The sequence below is a fragment of the Sciurus vulgaris genome (assembly GCF_902686455.1).
Source record: "Sciurus vulgaris genome assembly, chromosome: 6".
NCBI classification, from domain to species: Eukaryota; Metazoa; Chordata; class Mammalia; order Rodentia; family Sciuridae; genus Sciurus; species Sciurus vulgaris.
In genome coordinates, this window is record NC_136466.1 from 63,554,863 (window position 1) to 63,572,827 (window position 17,965).

Genomic DNA, 17,965 nt, shown 5'->3' on the forward strand with positions numbered 1-17,965 from the left:
CCTAAGGTAAGGTGGAACCCAAAGGGTTTAACACTGCAAACATTGGTTCTCACTACCCCACGCCCCTTCATAGCTCCCACAGCTCTGGGAGAGCCCTCCAGTCCCGCCTGCCAACCTGTACTTACCACCCTCAGCTAAATACAATCTGCTTGAGTTCTAGTCAAATTCTGCTCCAGAATGAATATCATGTATTTCAATGCCTAGGATACAGTGGTTCTTACTGTTTGCTTAGAAAAAAATTCTTACATTGTCCTCAAAACAAGCTCACCTAGTCATCTCCCAAACACTCCTCTGACACCCTTTTCAGAGTCTACATGACTCTTAAGAAAGCAAACTGGTAATAGCTGACATTTACTCAACATTGGCTGACTGTCAAGAGCCATCTAAGATCTCTACGTGTGGTTTACCTTTCAACCCTGCAATCCTTTGAAGTAGATATCGTAAATTTCTTCTATAGGAAAGGAAATGAAAGCAAAAAAAAAAAAAAAAAAAAGTTAATACTCCATGATTACATAGTAATTGACAAACCTAATACTTGAGCCCAACCCTGTGACTTCGAAGTTCATATTCTTAACATGTATGCTAGTTTATTACTCTCTTACTTATGAGGCACAGTTCAAAGAGAACCAAGGGTGTTAGATAGCTTGCCCACTCCTTGAAAGTTATTTATTACCATGTATTAGAATTCTCAAAAATATGTAAGTATTTTTCACAGTAGATCAAAATGAAAAGGCTAAATTATGTTTTTCATTCCCTGATGAGTGAGTAAAGATTTGTAAGAACATTTTATAAAGATATCAGCTAGCCATTCTACAACTGTTGTGGACTATGCTGAGTTCTTTGCAAGAATTATAGTATTTAAACTCCAAGTAATTCAGTGAGGTAGGGATTATAATTATTCTTATTGTATAAGTGTGGATTTTAAGGTGACTTTCCAAGTCATGTAATGACCAAGGTGGGATCCAACAGAATTCCATCTGACTCTAAAGCCATTGGTACTTGGCTACTTGCTCTATTCATTCCAGTTAATAATATTTTGAATCTAAAATTCTTTCAGTAAAACCAGCTTTGATGTTAAGAAGTGTTAATTATTAGCTACAAAGCAAAATTATAATTATTTCTGATGATTGTGGATAAGTGATTCTAAATCATATCTTTTACATATTAAAAGATATAAAAGAGCTTTTGATTTTGAGATAGGAAAAATTCAACTTAACTTTTAGATTACATAAGTTAATTAATTCTATACCACCTTTAAAAATGACAGACTTTTCTTCTGAAACAAGTGTATTTTGCATATGAAATAAAATCAAAACCATTTATTTTGGGGAATTTTTTTTCCAGCTCTTACTGTGTACCAGCTTTACAGGGGCTTTTCTTCAAGACCTTGCATCAAAATAATGACCAGGTCCAACTCACTCAGCAAGAATGGGATTATTATGATTGTTCTTCTTTGGCGACTACAGGAGAAAAAAGCCCTTGACTGAAAAGTTGATCATCTCAATGAAGGATCAGTCTAGTAAATGATGGCAGGCTGTGTTCTCAATAAATATTGGCTGGACAAGTTAACAATACATTTTTAAACTTTTAAGTGAGTCATAGATGATAAGTTGAATCAATATTGATTTTTACTCAATAAAGAATGTACTATGGACATGAACAGTTCAATAATGTCCTGGATTTTTTGACAAGAAAATTTTTGCATCAAAGTAGAGATTAGGTAATGATCACCTTTCAAAGAACTCAGAGGAAGTTTCATTATCTAAAAGGAATTAGAGCAGATAAGTCTTATGGTCAATGCCTAATCATGAGATTATGTGATTCAGTGACTTAACAGAGAGAAAAAAATATTGAAACAAAACCAAAGTGGTCTAACTCATGTTTGATATGAAAGGATTCCAGGATTTTCTGGACATAGGTTCTCAGTTAAGGAAGAAAATTAGTGATAAGATCAAGAAGGGATTATTGCTTCCATGCTACTGAAAGTGGCTAAAAGCCCTATGGTGAAGACAAGAGAAGTGACCTGCCGTGATCAGCCTCTCCAATTTAAGGCTTGTATTATATTCAGGCCAGTTGTGTCATCTCTTTTAAGAAATAGCCATTTCTATGAACAGGACCCTACAACAAGTTTTAAAGACTCAATGAGTCATGGTAAAGAATCTCTCATGAAAGATGATTATACAATATGACCCACATTAATCCTACTTTACATTGAAATTGCGCGTGTATAATTCTTAGTGTGTTCACGTATATTATGTCATTTGATTAACATAAACTGGATGTGGATATCACTATCTTCTCCATTTTATAGAGAATGAAATTGGACCTTAGAGAAATAAAGTAACTTGTCTAAGATATCATAACTAATAAATGACTGAAAAGAGTTTTTAAAATAGATTCTTTGTTGGAACCTGTTCATTCAAAATTCCAGAAGAAAGAGTCCTCGCATCTTCAAGCACTAAGATGAGGATCTATGTAAGTATCTTAAGACAGTCAGCAGAAGCTGGGCTGTTCCTGATGCTTTGACTATGATTGCCTTGTCTCCAGGCCAAGAGTATCTTGATGAATTGAGAACTGGAGACCTCGTTATATTCAATCTGTAGGGTCAAACATAGCTGTGATCATCAATCACATTGCCATTGATCAGCATTTGCCCTTTTCACTATGGTAAACGTTAGAAAGTAACTTGCTTTGATTCAAGATTTTCTAAACTGACTGTGCAAAATGGCATTTTTAGACCACTAACAGATTCCTCGCCTTTTGGGTTCATGGGACAGAAGGCATTCTTTATCATTCTGATGGACCTAATGCCCATGATTTGAAAAGACTAGGTGACAGAGCTCATATTTATTTTTCCATAAATGAATACAGACAGTTGGAAATCTGTTTAGATGAGCTGCTATTGGAGTAGAGATTGTGATGCTGCTTAGGGAGCACAATGCAGTATTGTGTAAGAGCTTAAGTCCTGAGGTCACGTTGTGCTCCTGTTAGTCATAACTCCACCATTTCCTATTAGTGTTGGACAACATCTAAACCTCATTGTTTTTAAGTTTTTAAAAAAGGATTTATTCATTAACTTGTTATTCTTGATTTTTTTTAAGTTTTATCTGTTCATATAAAATTAGGTGTTAGGTTTATTATGGTAAATGTATAAACACTATCTTTGGGAAGTTTATAATCTAGATTTACTAAAAAGCCTGTATTCATAGATCTTTTGTAATTCAGATGTTATCACCATGTGAAGCATTTAGTATAGCATCTGGTGCCAGGTTTGCTTTAATGCTAGTAAACTACAGAAATATACACAAGAACTGTCCTAAAACTACCAAGAGAGTTTTTATCTGGGATCTCAAGGTCGTAATAGGACAAATGAGGGGATAAATAATATGGGGTCAATAACTAGATCAACCTTGATGAAAATAAGAACATTTGATAGTAAGAGCTCATGATTCCCTCAGGAAGTAGTGAGGACCTGCTCACTCCAGGGACCTACGAAGAAGCCACAGGAATGTGTTAGCAATTCTGTACAGGCAATGCCTGCATTATGTATGAGGGTTAGAGCTGTCAGTGTTTTGTATTTTGTATGGGAATAATAATGCTCATTGAGTTATAATTATGTGCCAAGAATATTCTAAGCTCTTCTCATTTATGAAGTAATTTAATACTTAACCAAAATTCTATGGGGTAAATACAAATAGAATGCCAATGTAACTGAGGAGGAATGAAGTTGAGCCCAAGTTCAAGAAGGTAGCCAATTGCAAAGCTGGCAAATTTTATGTTAAACCAACAACAACAACAACAAAAAAATCAGTATTTCAAAGAGAAGCATCTCTGGCTCAAGTGGGAGTAGAGTGAAGTAAGGTGCCCTCTTTGGCTTGCTTTTCTCTGTTGTGCTGCTGTGGCAGCGTTAGGGACTCCTGCAGCTTCTTAGAATGCCCTTTGAGGACCATGGTTCTTTGTGTATTCCTAAATGCAGTACCTGGTGCAGGTGAGACTTTTGACCATTTTGAGGCAAAATGGGGGGAAATAATTAGTAATAAAAATGTGCAATTAAATTGAAGATTCTATTTTTTCATATTATGAAATAATTTTGGGAAAGAAATGGTAATTGTATTAGTACCAACAAAATTGACAACTCTATATTAATTTTCAGACAATGACTTTTTTTTAAGTCCACCATTTAGTGCCAGTTTTTTAAGGAGGTCATTGGAGAGGAAAGATAAAAAGTCAAAAGAAAAAAATATCCTTAAGGGTTTCACAAACAAAATGAAAAACAAAGTGGTATGTTTAATACTGACAATACGTGGAACTTAGATCTACATATGGGTAAGGACTAAAATGACAAGAAGTTTTCCCAAAGATTGTGAGTGATTTTTTGTTTGGAATTTCTATTGTGATTTTTCCCTTTATTTTGCAATAAATAATCATAAAAATGAAAACTAAGTGGTCTGTGATATCCAGATATCTTTGTATTTCTGAATCACTGGTTCAATACTCAAAAATTTCTTCTTTGACAAAATGCTTTTGCTTGAAGAGGCCCTTTGTAATATTAAAATTTTTGCAGTACAGAGGATTGAACTGAGGGCCTTGAGTAGGCTAGCCAAGCAATCTGTCACTGAGCTACACCCAGTCCTTTTTATTTTGAGACAGGTTCTCACTAAGTTGTTAAGGCTGGCATTGAATTTGCCATCCTCCTGCCTTAGAATCCTGAGTTGCTGGGATTACAGGTGGGAGATGCCCTTAATTCTTTGTTTTGATCCTCATGGAAACTTTCACAAAGAAGGAGGAAATATCAAGCCAACTAAACAACCTAATCCTCGTGGCAGTCTGTGCCACTTTCTGCATAAAGCACACATTTTGGGCTAGTTTCCTGGTAAATGTAGGATTGTTTTAGGAGAATTGTGTCCCTTGAGGGAAATATGTCCTTGTGGTCAAAGAGGACTGTAGATACTGGAGAAGGAAGATAACTCCTTAAAGACAAATATATTGATGCTATGAGTTAATCTCACATCCAGGGCTAATTTATACTTGAGGACACCTTCTTTTCTCCTGGTTCTCCTTCTTATCTTTTCTCTATTTTGCCATAAATGAAAATCTGTAATAAACACATAGCTTAATAATAATGATATGAATGCTCAAATGTCTATCAATCAGTATAAATACTAGCATGAGTCATATTTTTGAAATCTTTGATGGACCTTTTCCCTGACCATCAGATTTTGCTGCTACTCAGGCTTCCAGTTCCTGCCAGGGTCAACTTCTGCTTCCTTTCTTCCGCTAAGGACACTCATGAAACCATAGACTCTCAGAACGTTTCCCATCTGTGGAAGTAGTAAGGTGGTTCTCCTGTTCTCTATACTTGACTAAATAATATTTGCTCACACACGTTTTTTGTACCAGGAATTGAACCCAGAGGCTCTTAACCACTGAACCACATGCCTGCCACTCCTCACTTTAAAAATTTTTACATCTTTAAAATTTTGAGACAGTTGCTTACGGCCTCAGTAAGTTGCTAAGGCTGTCTTTGAACTTGCCATCCTCCTGCCTCAGCCTCCTGAGCCTCTGGGACTACAGGCATGTGCCACCATGCCTGGTTGCCATTTGTTATTTGTAAGTAAGGTAGAATTCAATACGGGGCTCTTTATGGCATTAGGATATTTAATACGTGACTTTAAATACATTCAATCTAAAGTTTGTTTTAATGTTATTTTCTCTGATAGTTTAAAAATTACGTATGTATGTCAGGCACTGCCTCTTATTAAGTCAAAGGGTTTCAAAACCAAAGGGGTTTTTGCTTATGGGTTGAATTTATGACAACCACAAATTTTTGTTGTCTTTATCGTTTAAATCTACCATTTGTTAACTACTTGTCAGGCACAACATTTTATATATATGCATATATATATATATACACATAAGTAAAAACTATACATAATATAATACATAAGTACATACGTACTTAATATATATATATATATGTATAGTCTCTATATATATAGTCTTTTAAAGTCAATCTTTAGGAAACTAGAGTTATTCTTGTTTTAAGAGTCAGGAACTGAAACTCATAGGTTAAGCCACTAACCCAAGGTTACTCAGAAGGGGTGATTCTAGATGTGACCCCAGGGCTCTCTACTTTCCAAGTCCCTTCAATCTTAACCATTACAGTGGGAAGGCTTTACAAATAATTTCATTCTGACAGGGAGGACAAATTACTATCAAATGGGTGTGAGAGAAAACCGATAGTAGTTCCAACAATTTTGGGGGTTTCAAAGACAGGAAAGAACTGGAGCCCTCACACCCAGAACAGAGGTAGAGCAACCATGGAGCACAGTGGAAGTGTCACCTGTGGCTTGGAGTGTCTGCCACTGGCCTCTGCTTTCCCAAGTTGTAAAGAGGAGAAGGGAAAAGGAGCACATGCCTGAGGGGTGGGGCTACCTGGACAGGGGCTGGTAGGCTGGGGATGTGACACTGGTCAGACGGGAAACTCACAAGCAAAGGAGATTCGGAATAAGAGGCAGAATGGGTGCAAGGAGAGAATAAAGCCCCAAAGCCAGGCTTGTTCGTCTATGAGTCACAGGGCTTGGCTGGGCCCATGCCAACTGTTTATACTGAGCCTATTTGTGAGCACTAAATTCCTCATGTTCCAGGAAGAAGCACCTTAGAGTCTAGCGATTAGGAGTGATTTGATGGTTTCCAGAAGCAGTTTTCTGAACTCTGGTAGTCCTTTTCCCATGTTTAAGCGGGAGCTCTTAAAAAGCATCATTCTGACTGTTGACTTTATACTGACGAGTTTTCAGGACCTATCTGTGTGCATGTGTTTTGTAAAAGAATGTGTTTGTAACCCTGGCATCCATTTCCTTGATCTGAACCTCATTGTTAATAAACATTTCAGAGTTAATACTTCAGCTTAATGTTCTGTGACAGAGAAAGGAGTTACCTGATCCAGAAAGACTGGTTGAATGGGTATAGTAATGCTTGCTTTGCTTAAATAGAAGGAGGAGTTAATTGGAAATGAAACAGATTTCGTAGAGTTTGAGTAGCTTCAGTACTAGCAACAGGTTTTGGTAATGTATTTGTTTTATGCGATTTTATTTGTAGAGCTTTACAATCTCATGGCAATTTTCCTTTCATGTTATAAATGGGAAGTATTTTACGAGGTGGTATTTCAAAGAGATGACAGGAATGTCATGAGGAGTCTTCAGCTGGAGTGGTTGCAAGGTTACTGCCATTTTGGTCACTTCTTTATAATCTTTATAAAAGCATTTCTCGCTCTCTATGACTTTTTGTGAATTATTTCTAGGGAACTTGAAGAAACATTTGGAGTACAAGTTGGTGCACAACACAAACAGATGTTATGCATTCTCATGTTGGAGCTGGATCAGGAGTTTACACCTTGCTTCAGAGTTTTCTAGTGTAAGACACCATGGTTTCCTCACTTACTTTTTGATAGAAGCCAAATTCAGTTCATGTTGTTAGTTAATTTATAAGGCATTAGTTGAAGACATATGGCATGACAGCTGTAAGCTCACAGTATAGCAGAAAAGACAGATGGTTATAAAGCTGATCTGCTATATGATACATGCTAATCTAGGGGGATTGTATATATAGGAGAAGAAGGTGATGTGGAACGCAGTGGATAGAAAAGTTGGAAAGAGTATTGTAGGAAGAGGGACAAGCATGTACAAAACTGTAGAGTGCATGGGAGGTTCTCAGAGTGGTGACCAGCCTGGTGTCAACTGTGGAATGGATGGTGATGGCTTTGGAGACCGAGGGGGCCAGGACAGGTGGGGTTGTGGATAGTGAGATGCTAAAGCGTTTTTAGGAAAAGGTAAAGTGGACTGTGGGGAGTGGGTGATAGAGAGGATAGGAAGGAAGAGTTGGTTGAAAAACATGAACTGATCAAGAATTCTCTGTTGGTTTTCTACGGTACAGTCTCTCAAGTTGCCTCTGCCCGGAATGATGCTTCTTGTTCCTTGATTGTTTCTCCCACTCCAACTCAAACCCCACTCATCTATCTTCCTTTGCTAAGTTTTATCCATCAGTCAGATTTTTGGTTACAAGTAACCTCCCAGGATGAAATCCTGATTGCCCAGTCTAAGTCCAATTATACACACACACACACACACATATATATATATATATATATATAATACACACACATATATATTTGATATATTATTAATAACCATCACTGATGAATGTTATTATGTTTGTTCACTGATGAATTTCTAGCAGCATATCGTAGAGTAGATATTTCATACATTTTTGAAAAGATGAGTGAAGAAACATTTTTCATTGTCTCTACAGAGTTTCTTTAAAGAATGTTTTTAAATGTTCTTATGATTTTACATCATTCAGGAAGCAAAAATATTTTTAAAAAACTAAAAATGAGAAGACAACAACATATTTTATCTGAATTCTTCAGAAATTAATATGGGTCATTGGGATATATAGTCTTGGTCCCTAAATATCTGATGAATTTGTGAGTCAAGAACATCGCTCAAAAGGGCTTGACTCTATTTTCTCTTTCCTCCTAACAGATGATGTGTGGTTATATTTTCATATGTTCAATGCATGTATAATGTACCTGTCATAATCCAATAAAATTTTGTATAATTTCAACTCATGTTTACTCTATCTATATATAAGTTCTGTGCAAGATGCTGTACTAAGCATAGCAAATTGCTCCACAGAATACAAGTTGTAAGAGAACAATGCCAAGTCCACTGTACTCACCATTGTATCCGTTTTTTAAAAATTATTTTTAGTCGTCAATGAACCTTTATTTTATTTTTAAGAATAAGAATTGAACCCAGTGCATCACACGTGCTAGGCAAGCGCTCAACCACTGAGCTACAACCTCAGCACCCCCATTGTATTCTTTAAGGACAACACTAAGATATTTGTTTCTTGAACAGATACACAAATGGATTGTAAAGATTTACACAGAATATTCTCTGTTCTTTAAAGAACTTACGATGTAATAGTGGGATCATGTGTTAGATCTTAGACCTGAGATCAAACCTCAGGGGAAAGAAGAGCATTAAAGAAACTGTATAATGCATAGCAACTTGTGCAACTTTACTGGTCTCATTTTGCCTGCCATATTTCAGACACATCCTATGATAGAAAGAAATAGAAGACAGTGCCAGTTGAGGGCAGCTCTCAATGTCTGGAACACATTGGGCATCTAGTAAGACAGTTTTGAATCTTGTGCCTGCATTCTCCTCCTTCATCTGTTCACATTTCTGGAATATGCAACAACTAAGTAGTGCACAGGTTTTTTTTTTTTTTTTCTTAGCTTGAGTAAGAAGGATATATTAGCTTTAGTGTTTTTGATTTTTCGGTTCCTATTACTAGTCTTAATGACCCTTTTTTTTTTTTCTTGCAAATGTAGTCCTAAAATGGTCTACTAGACATCTCCTAAAAATTAAAACAAATCTCCACTCCACAGAAGAGTCAGATACATTTTTATTTCACGTAGGCCTATTTTATTCTACAAAGAAATCAACATATGGTGATAAGATTAGGCAAGGTATGATGAATTTTATAGGAAATGAAATGTGTCTCTTAGTAAGTAAATGCATTAAAAGATATTTTGGAATCAGAAGATAGATTCAACATTTTCCAAAATGTACAAATTTAAGTCTTCCCTCAGTTTCCCTGTAGAAAGAGAAAAGCAAGAAATAAGAAATACTGAGCTCATTAGCATTTCATTAACATTGAAACTTCACCGATGAAACCCCAAAGGGTAAAAGTCTCCCACATACTGGTGTTTTTAAAAAGAATGATTGTATTTTAGCAGTGTTTTCAAAACTGGTGCTGATTACATAAAGATGATGCTGAAAAGACATTACAATTGGTTTATATCCTTGAAGACATTTTAATGGATTTTTTAACTTAAAGGAAACATTCATTTAGAAGACTTTTTTCATGACAGATTATAACTTTTCATAAAAAAGAACCAGGACAGTGTGTCATGTGTTTTAGATATTTGGCTTCATTTCATATATATTTTGAAAATACTTTAAAGAACCAATATTTCACTAGACCTTTTTTTTTTTTTTTTTTTTTGGTACTGGGGATTGGACCTAGGGACACTTTGCCACTACATCCTCAGACCTTTTTAGTTTTGATTTTGAGACAGTGTCTCTCAAAGTTGCTGAGGTTGGCCTCAAACTTGGATCCTCCTATCTTAGCCTCCTGAGCCTATGAGATCATAGGTGAACACTATACTGTTTCTAGCTCTATATATTCCTGGATATAATTCAGAATTTCATGTTTCTTGAGCTGATGCTACTCAAAGGTTACTTTTTAACCTTTGAAATGCATTTGGTTATTTCATTTTAAAATATATATTTTCACTATAGCTCAAATATACAATACACTTCATTGAGATACCATACTGTGAAACAGAACAAATCTTAAGGTTTTTCAGATACTGTCCCTTTTTGTGCAACCATTAGGGGACTCTTTGCATTTCCAAACCTAGTTATGGAAGTTAAAAAATTAACACGGCTCACTTTAACAGATGTGAACTGGTATCTGGAGGAGGGAGTGGGCATTCTTTGTCCTCGAAATAAGCATGAATATGAAATTTCTTGGTGACTTCTTTGTGCAGAAAATTTAAGTAATAGATTACCGGGTGGAAGTTGAACTAGATGATCTTTGTTTCCTTCCAATTTGGAAATTTCTCTGATTCTGAAAACTTTATTCTTACTGTCAAAATATATAGGGACTTCTAAATCCTATGAACTAGAGGGTTCTATTTTCCATAGTCAATATGAGATGATTCATATCGTCATTGTGCCCTAAACCAGTTCTCTAATTGAGGTATTAGCACATAACTTAAAATAAATAAAAAAGAAAACATTTCAATACTCACTTAACTTTAAAACAAAAGATACATTCATTGGAATATGCTTTGCCATCAGATCCACAAATTGGTTCATAGACTAGAGGACAAAATCTTAGCTCTTCTGGTGGTAGGTTTTGATAAGGATTGCAATTAACCTAAAAAGCAAACATTAAAGCCTTCAATTATTTCAATCACTTATTTGTTCCCAAGGATTTAGGATTTGCCAAGCAAGTAAGAAGGGTTTCTAATGCACTTGTTTATTAATAAAATTGTTGGTCCTTATTTAATCCACTTTAGACATACCATGTATAAAGATAATTTTATTTTGTATAAAGAGTCATGAGCAGTTGGGCATGGTGGCACACACCTATAATCCCAGCAACTTGGTGGCCTGAGGTAGGAGGATTACAAGTTGGAGGCCAGCCTCAGCAACTTTAGTGAGGCCCCAAGCAACTTAGTGAGACTGTGTCTTAAAATAAAAAAAATAAAAGGAGATGTGGATGTGACTCAGTGGCTCCTGGGTTCAATCTCTGGTACCAAAAAAGAAAGAAAGAAAGAAAAAAGATCATAAAAGACCATGAGCAATAAGCATCTTTGTGGAAGTTGGTTATAAAATCATAATTTATTTCAGAATAGAATTTTCTCACTACAGTGGCTGCCGCATCCGTCCTCAACACATATGGCACATCCACAAATGCATCCTTTCTCAAGGGATCACCCAGAAGTGTGATATATTTTCTGTATGAATTGTCCTGCTACTTGTCTTTTTCACTTATAAAGTTCATTATGAATATCTCTGTGAGGAATATTGTAAGAATAATTATTTTACTTTTAAGGATTATTACACCATTGATAACTTTTCTCTTTCATTGTTTTTTCTTTTTAGTTTTACATGAAAGTAGAATGTATTTTGGCAGAATATACATACATAAAGCATAACTTATTCTATTAGGTTCCTACTTTTGTTGTCATACATGATGTGGAGTTACCCTGGTTGTGTATACAAATACAAGGCTAGGAAAGTTATGACCAATTAATTCTACTGTCTCTCCAATTCCCCTCCCTCCCCCTTCCCTCTGTTACCCTTTGTTTAGTCCAATTTATTTCTCTTATTCCCCTCCACAACCTCCCTTGTTGTGGACTAGAGTCCACAAATCAGAGAAAATATTTGACCTTTGGATTTTGGGAATTGGCTTATTTCATTTAGCATGATATTCTCCAGTTCCATCCATTTACCTGCAAATGCCATAATTTCATTCTTTTTTATGACTGAATAATATTCCATTGTGTACATATACCACAATTTTTTTTAATCCATTCATCCACTGAAGGATACCTAGGTTGTTTCCACAGTTTACAAGTGGGGAGAAAGGTACAGTCATACGTTGTTGGTGGGACTGCAAATTGGTGCAACCACTGTGAAAAACAGTATGGAGATTCCTTAAAAAACTTGGAATGGAATCACCATTTGACCCAGCTATCCCACTCCTCGATCTCTACACAACGAACTTAAAAGCAGCACAGTACAGTGATGCAGTCACATCAATATTTATAGTAGTTCAACTCACCATATCATTGGTAACTTTTACCATTAATTATTGGTTATTTTCTTGTTGTACACTTGCTATGTACTTCACCAGCACATAGACAGACAAATGTATTTACAACTGGAGTTAGGAACAACTGTTCTATACTCTAGGAGCAAAGCCAAGGCAGTAAGCTGCCTGTGGGAGTAGAAAGAATTTTCTGGATTTGTTATCTATGAGCATACTGAAGCATGTGGACAGTACAGTCAAATACTAAATTGAATCCTAACTATATGACCCTGGGGCAATTATTTTACCTCTTTAAGCCTTAGCTTGCTTCCTTGCAAAATGAAGGTAGTAATAACCGCATTGTGAAGTTAAAGTAAAAAATGAGAAGATGTGTATACAGTGCTTAGGACTACATGGTGTGGAAAACACTGAGAAAATAATAATAGCTGTCGTTTTTATCCTTTGGCTTCACTTCCAGGCCTACATAAACTCCTGTTCTGTACAAAATACTCTGCATCTTCGGCTCATTCGGTTTTGGAATTCCAGGTACTCTGTTTTACTAGTTGTTAAATATCTCTGGTGGCATGACTAGAAGTGCTCAAGCTCAAAGTTGAATTCATGAATTTTTTCATTCATCAGTTGCTCTCCTTCATGTACCTCCTCCATGTTAGGGATGAGTTAAGTGCTGCTGATGCAAAGATCAGTAAGCATGACACAAAGGCAGGAAGACCTCAGGGATCAGTGCAGCAGAACAGAAATAGTGGTGAGCCTGGTAAGCCCACGCCCACATGCCTTTACTTCTTGATTACTCTAAGCCCAGAATCAGGGTTTGTGTGATACAATGTAGACAGTGACCACCAAGCTCCTAACCCTTTTCCTTCTCTCACAACTACTAGATTGTGAAGGATGGCTTGAACTCAGGCCTGTCTGCCGAGGCTTATATCTTAACCCTATTATTTTTTAATAGATAAAATAAAAGATCCACAGATATTAAATAAATTGTCCAGCCCCCAGGGTCATATAGTTAATAATCAGCAGAGTTAAAATGAGTACTAAAATGCGTGAGTGCTGGTTTTAAGTTTTTACTACTATACCAGTTTTTCCCTGCAATAATCATTATCTGAATAAAGCACAAAGGACACGTGAAATAACACTCTTTCTTCTTTTAGAGAGCAAAAGTGTTTATGACTCACAGTGCTAGGTCATTTTCAAATTCTACAGGTTTAAGTCTTAGAACAATCTCACAGTACCCTTTCCCAGGGCCACATGAAAAAAGAGGTAGAATTCAAACCCAAGACTGTTTAATTCTGATACTAATGTCTCATCAATTTGTTCTACCACCTCCATTTGGGGGGATCTTTCTATAGTGTTAGAAATAAAACAAATTTTGATACTCAAAAATTAAATCTTCAAGCAGAAATATAGTTAATATATAATAGCAAACATTTCCTCACTGATACTGGCCTTTAAAATTTTATAAAATTAGGACTTTTATATCAAGATGGATGAACTGACCTGGTACTCTTCTGTGGCACATTCTATCTCTGGAAGAAAAACAAAGACGAGATTAAGTTAAACTCTGGAAGAACCTAATCTTATTAGAGAAATAATATTTGATTTTTATCTCAGCTTGATACAACAATGTAAGTCTTTCTTCAGAACTCAATCCATTTACTATCAAAGGTCAAAGCTCCTAACCCAGAATTCCTCCCTGCTTTTGGAGTATGATTGAAATGTTAAAAATAAAAGGAAAATGTGCTATGATCAATTTGTCTCATTCTTTTTCTTTACATAATAAAATCTCAGTAAACACTGAAAAAAAAGTTTCTTATGTGAAAGGAACATCTGCTTTTATAGAGTGATCATAGGTGGCAGAAACTAGACTCATGGTTAAAAATTCTAGGGAGACAGTTTTTAACTCAGTAATGAAAGAAGAATGGCCCATGTGGCCAAACAATAGATTATAATGTTCTATGAAAAGACAAGGTCCCCATAAATACTTCTATGAAGCCAAAGCAGAATCTGGATGATTCTGCTTTCTCCTCTTAGAGAGATTTCTCTAAGTTCCATAAAGTGTTGGTATGGGTTAGCCCTTGGTCTTAGCTGACTATTTACATTGTTCAGCCCCTGAGATGATGTGATTTAATGATTCATTGGTAGAGACAAAAAAATACGGTGCTTCAGAAAGTTTCCTGATGCCCTGTGATAAGCATATTCTAATATTATGTAGGCAGAGATGAATCAGGAGCTCTTGTTATAAGAGAGATACTCACTGAATATGGTTGCAAGCGTCACAGTCAGGAGTAGGATGAAGGATGTTGTTCTCATGGTGCTGAAGTGGCTGAGGGCTGTCGAATACAGGCCAAAGAAATGACCTTCTGGTATCTTCCCAGTTACTTAGATACTTTTATATTGTCAAGAGCTCCTTTCTCAATTGTGAAATAGCTATTTTTAGTGACAGAATCCCAGAAAGATGTCAGAAAGGTATGCGAGGCACGGGAATTCTTTTCTTCTGAAAGACAGGTAACTACACACACCATTTCATAGTTAATGGAACCTAATAAAACGGGTGCTATTCCTATATATTGCTGTTTTTGAGCCTAAAAGCCTAAAATTTTATGAATAGCTTCACTTATATAATTTGATCTTCTTAACAAACTTGATTATGCTACCTGATAACTTATCAGGTGGCCATTATCGTTGCTTGTTTTAGTTTATAGATAGGGAAGTGAAGCCTGAAGGAAGTTCAAAAAGTTCACTGACACCGATATGGACCAAGAATGAGATGGTAACATTGTCCTGAGACACAGCACATGCATGGTCAGTGGCAATTTCTGTTTGATATGGTAAGTTCCAGAAGGCCCAAAATTGCACTTTTCTTAAGCCATGCTGTATTTGAATCTCTTTTTAAATGCTACAAGAACACTGATATTATGTAAATTTTTAAATAGAGTGACTCTATAAGGGAAAATAATTATAAGTAAATGACAGAAAATCTGTAGAGTAGAGGGAAGGGAACAGGGGGAGGAAGGAGGAAAGGAAAAGGGGAAGTACTGGAGACCATATCAAAGCAAATTATATGTAATTATTCTATAATTATGTCAAAACAAATTCTAATGCTATGCATAACTTAAAAGAATCAATAAAAAGCAAAATAGAATAAAATAAAAAAAGGAATATCTTGAAAGAAGCACCTGCATTTTTGGTAGACAGAGATGGAAGGGCTTTCTGCATCACCAGAGGAAGGAATGCTTATTTAGGGCCTAGAGACTGAAATTCATATTTGTGCCCTTTAAAAGGATAAAGTGAATGGAACTCGTGGTGGGAAGGTCTGAGGCTAAGCATCATAATATTCCTGACAACTAAAACTGAGAGTCTGGGACACCTGTATTCATTGTTAGCTCCACTTTCTCTACGTGATTTTGTGCAAGTTATTGATCTGCCATATGCCTACTTTCTTTTTCATTTGATCTTTAATTACATATCCATGAGCCTTCACTCGGTCTCCGAGATAGTACTACGCCTTGCAGTTTCCCACACATTGTCATAAGGACTCTCCTCCACCAAACTCACCAAACTTTGGTCAGTATCCTCTGCACCCTCTTCTTGACTAAGCTTTGACCTTGGACCCTATTCTGTTTTTGGCCTACCCAGCTTAGCATTAGCAAAAAGTCCCATGAAATCATCCCAGTACCATTGGTATCTGATCATTCTTGATATTTGATCAAGTTCCTCATCCTCCATCTTTGATATATGACATGGGTCTGCCTTTGGCAAGAATTCTGTTAGGTCAGTCTAACAGAATTAGCTTTGATGTATTCTTTGAAATAATTTCAAAGATTGGAGAGGATTGGCTATCAATCCTCTCTTGTCCTTGTCCTTGAAGTTCAGTCGAATCTCTCTCCCCTATTAGAATACTCCTATTGTAACAGAATTACATGAGTCTTCCTTGCTCTCTTCACAAATGTCAGAATAATGTAAGTAAACTTTCAGGAGAGAGTAATGGTATCTCCGCCACAACTTCGCTGTGCATTTTTAATGAGATCCTAAGAGTAAAGCAGTCCTAGGTAGCTCATGACAAGTTCTGAACACACGTGAGCTATTTCTGACGGTGATCATGATGCTAAAGGCAAAGATGACAACTGAGATGTGGAGAAGAGACTCAGAAATCATGTGGAGACTCTTTTAAGATAAGCGAGTTCTGTATGTTTGTGACCTTACTGAAATAATATATCTTGGTGTGATAGATAAAGGAACTTCGTGGTGGTCAGAGATGTTTGACAATGACTGGAGGTAATGAGAACTTGTCATGTTAAGTGGTCCATTGAGTCCAGGTGAATATCTGTCAGAGACTCTGAAGAAATGATTCCTGCGTTCAGTGTGATGTGAACTCCATCCATATTTTCACAAAAAAATGAATTTTTTAATAACAAGTGTAATAACAATAAGAATACTTACTGTGCATGTATTATGTGTCAGATACTATTGTAACTTCTGTATGGGTATTGACTCATTTAAATTTTAAAACTTTATGAGACAGGTATTATTACTACCAGGACTTTATGGTAGTAAATGAATGAATGAAACAAAGCATGGAGAGATTAAGTTAGTTAACTATTCAAGGTCACAAGAGTAAGTGGTGAAGTAAGAACTATTATGCAGAAATAGACTATATTAAACAGAAGACAGAGAAGCTGTTTGTTGGAGTGGGAATGAGGGAATGTGTTAGTTTGGTACCTAGTCTGCATTATCCCACCGTGATTACTGAGTTATGCTCATGAAATCCTCTAGGATACTTGGAATAATTTGAAAATCATTAGTCTAGATAAAAAAGTTCCCAAATTCTAGAATTACACTGTGATAAAATTTTATCATTATGAGACAAAATAAGATATTCAGTGTTACCAATTTTTCTTTAATATGAGAATCCTATTCAAAACCTCTCTTTGAAATAAAAAAAAAATCCAATAACTTTATTATCTTATAAGCTTCCCTGTGAGGTGAAACATTGGTATAGGTGATCCCTGACATCTCATTTCTGACTTGAAGTGTGTGTCATTTATTGTCTGTGAGAGAAGGTGATCTTCGCTTATTGTTGATCTTTTCAGGAATCAACTCAGAAAGTGAATGGCAATACACAAGCAATGAGATTTCTGGGGAGTTTTCCTGTCAGTCCTTCTGTAGTGAGTCCAACTGTTCAATTTAGTACAGCTCTAGGCCAGCCCATGGCATTTCTTGAGGAACTACAGATTTTGGAAAAGAAAGTCTGTTTAACATGATAACCTGTTCCCCCAAATCTTTCACATAACCTACTTACCTTGACCCCTTTTATTTACCACTGCTGTGTGCCTCCCTTCCAATGATTATCTTCTCAATGTTCTCCTCCTCATCTGTCATGGAAACTCATCTGGTTCAGATTCTAGAACATGTAGGCCTTACTATTTCCTTCTTAGAGAGGTGAAGTGAGGTTCGCAGTGGTTAAATCATATCTTCAAGGTTTCTGACTATACTACTTTGTACTGGAATTCAGAGTGAGTGGTCTCAAACTCTCTAGTTCACCCTTCCTCTGAGA